Source organism: Eptatretus burgeri, chromosome 8 (assembly GCF_056783735.1).
Source record: "Eptatretus burgeri isolate ZD-2024b chromosome 8, Ebu_testis_v1, whole genome shotgun sequence".
Lineage (NCBI taxonomy): Eukaryota > Metazoa > Chordata > Myxini > Myxiniformes > Myxinidae > Eptatretus > Eptatretus burgeri.
Window position 1 is genome coordinate 210,108 of NC_140968.1, and position 3,837 is coordinate 213,944.

Consider the following 3,837-nt stretch of genomic DNA (forward strand, 5'->3'; position numbering starts at 1 on the left):
TGGACTTGAAATGTTTGATAAACACCATTCTGTAATAATTTTATGACTTCAACAGGTGTTGGAAGACCAAAACGATCAAAATAATATTTGTCTTGATGATTAAAAGTACAAATCCAATGAGAACCGTTCCCATTATTATCATCTAATTTCACAATAATATTCTTTGTATGTTCAGACACGTATGTTAATTCATCTCTTATACAAATAACCATATTATGAATTCCTAATTTCTTACAATATTTGATGTTGTATTCTTTCCAAATTCTTTAAACCACTCATCAATGCTCATTTATTTATTAGAAAGACAGAATCCATCACTCCTTTTTGTTAATTTTACACTGCTTGACCGATAGAAGAAAGAATATCTCCAACTAACAATCTCGCTTTATGAGGCAGACTTTCAAGTTTTTCAGCAAAATCTACAATTACACCACTTCCACTAATTTGCTTCTCCAACTCTTTGTGATGTCTTTCCACTTCTTTTTGAGTCTGGAGTTGAGCCTTCCTTTCGATGGCAGTTTTCACCGCTGCTGAAATACCACCCATCAATTCTCCAGCCACACTTAAACCAGCAAATAAAGGAATTAGAAATGGGAGAAATCTTCCACTCATCTCTCTCATTGAATATTTCTTCAACATTGGTTTTGACATTTTAATTTTAAGTGAGCCAGTATGGTTCAAGATTTTCACCTGTTCTCTTGTGAGCAAAACATCATTTCTTACTGCTTCTTTTCTCTGAATTGTATTAATGTTAATCATGCAAGGCTTTTGATTTTGAATACAAGATGATAGTTTATGAATATTGATTTAATTAACTTATACCCCAGTTGGCACTTTACTACTCATTTATTTATCAAAAAAATTATGTGAGATTAATCATAACACCATTATCTGTATTAATCTGTAATTCTGTTTCTTCCAAAAGCAAACAATATGTATCAACTTCTACACTCTCTCCTCTTTCAATGTATAGGGAAGTATCCACTCGATTGGACTTTGTAGTTTCCTTTTGAGCACTCAGGTCAATCGCATACATTGTATACAGACTTTTAAATGCTGTCATATCCAAAATGGGTTCTTTATTTCCATTGCTTTCACACACCTTTTGGTAAGACTTGTATGCTTCAGCATAATCATTTTTTCCCAATTAATTTCCAATCCATCTCATGGATAAAATGTTCCATCCAGAGAAACGCGAAGTTGTTTCACCTTAGCATTATCACTCAATACATTATTCTTATCAGTAGCAGTATCACCATCTGGTTTTTAAAAAATGATCCAAAGATATCGTGGCTTTCCTTCCAGAACACCCAAATATTCCACATGTAAGTGGTTTGCCTCAGTTTAATGTGTTGGCATCTTCTTTTAAGGTATGATACATTGAGTGGCTTCTTTGAGTTAAGTCTTCTATTTTAAGATTAGGAGTACATTCACTAATATACCAACTCATTTCATCAATTACAAATTTATTCTGAGCAGCAAAAGCATTAGCCACACCAAAAAGCAATCTATTTTCATTATCATTCCTTTGCAGTTGAAATCTAATTTTAAGACCAAACAGAACTTTATCATGATCACAAAATCCAAATATACCTTAAAGAGGAACTGCCACAGCAAAACTATTACCTGCTTTTGTATCATCATTATACATTCCTTTCCTTTTACTACATCTAGGGTCTGTGTTTGTTCCCGTTGCCATATCAGGAATAAAATCTTCGACAGCCCCCTTTCCCATTCTATCACTGAATGAATATAGTGTAAATTTCATCATTTCAGATGTAGCAGAGACATAATCAACCGCTTCAACTTCTTGTGTTCCAATGTACAAACGAACACTATCAAACATTTTCCAGAGGAAATCATTTCCGAGTGTAGCATTTGTGTTATTCGCAGCCTTAGTGAATGTAAATTTACACAACAAAGAAACTTTCGGCTAGATTCAAATAAGTTTGTTGATTATTTATTTCAAAACTTTTTGTTCCATTTGCATTCCAGTCTGTTCCAGTTCTTGCATTTACCTTGAAGTAATCTTCTTTTTTAGTGGAGTTTGAGATGACAATGGTATCATCCAAATCATAGATACTATCAATTGCTTCTATACTTGTATTTATTTAGGAAAAAAGATGTTAAAACTTTTGAAACCCTGACCCAAGTATTTGAATTATTTTCTGTCATTCTTGGGAAGACAGCTGAGTTTTGCCTTTCTTAATTTATTTTATTGTTTGCAATTTATGGGATTCCTTTTGGGCATCTTTTATACTCCTTACAGCACCCGCTACATTTCCCACAGCAGAAGCAGTTGAACCAATTTTGTCTTTATGTTGAAGAATAGTTGACCCTATACCCATTAGAGTATCAATTATCCCATCTCCTTTTTTTGTCTAAATTGATGTCCGACACCCCTGTCTCTTCGGTTTATAGTATCCTCTACCAAGATACATACCTTCACCCTTGTAGTATGGGGAAAGGAACATCCCATCCCCTGTAATTATTTTATATTTTCCCAACTCGTGTTTCCTCACAATAACCATCGTATTTATTTATGGGAAAACTTCACGTAGGTGAATTCTGATGGATATAATTTCTCTATAAAAAGAAATCATGCGATTATCTTGGTCGGTTATCCTAAGATTTACTCTGTATATGTTTTTTCCTGACACAGGGAGATAAACCAGATTTTGGGGTCCCATTATTTTTTTTTATTGTATACCTTGTCGAGGCTCGTGTGAGAGCTAAATATTGAATTTAGGAGATATTGAATTTATAACCAATTGGGGTTGAGTATGCGCTGAATGAAAATATTGTATTTGTTCTTATTCCATCATTCTAAGCACCATCAATCAAATCACAGTGAATTAATACCGAATTTATGCTCGAGGATATTTGAATGACATTATCACTGTAAAACGCCCCATTAGTTTCAATCTTTTTTGAGGAGAAACCCAATAACTCTCAAAATGAATTATCTATTGTGAAATCAACCTTGAAAAAGTTTAATCGTTGATTTTGAAGTTTGTTTTTGAATATCTATAACAATATTTTTTGATTCATCACCTTGTCTTTCATAATATGAGCAATTTTGGAAGATATATGAGTAATCTCATATGCTCCCGGTTAAACTGTCATCATTTTGTATCCACTTCCAGGATTATAACTAAACTTGTCATTTTTCTCGGTGATATTAAATAAGGTATTATAAGTTTCCATGGACAATAAAGACGCCTCATATTCTTTTGTTGCGTCAAGTTGTAGTGGTTATGGGAATGAAGATGTGTGGTCGCTTGTTGTGAAATTAAAACTAAGGATTGTGCTTCTCATCTTATTTAATATGGGATAAAATGTCTTTGTATTGACATTTATTCATTCTTTTCATTTTCATCAACTGGTCTGAAATGGCTGATGCTTTATGAAAAAAATTGTTATCTCCAGCCTTCTTCCTACCTAACAGCAATAACAGTCCATTAACTAATTGTGATGGGTCATTTGGAATAAAACTAACACCTGGACGAAGCCAACTTAAAGCCTGAATAATGTCTTTCTCCTTCTCATTCTTCCTACTTTTACCAAATAGACTCACCCTATAATTAAGAGAGTCCAGCAGATCAATATCTATTCTATCATCCTTATTTTTCATATCCAATGGTTTATCAAAATACTTTGATTCATCCCTCCCAGTTGAACCTTGTTATCCATCTTTTGTTGGAAGAAACATTAATCTCAGAGTTAGTTTATAGGGGGTTGAGCAGAACTCAAGAACCTGAATTCATCATTAAATATCAATACCTTTTCTTTAACAAGATGGAATATTGCTGGCTGTTCTGTTGGAATGAGACCTGC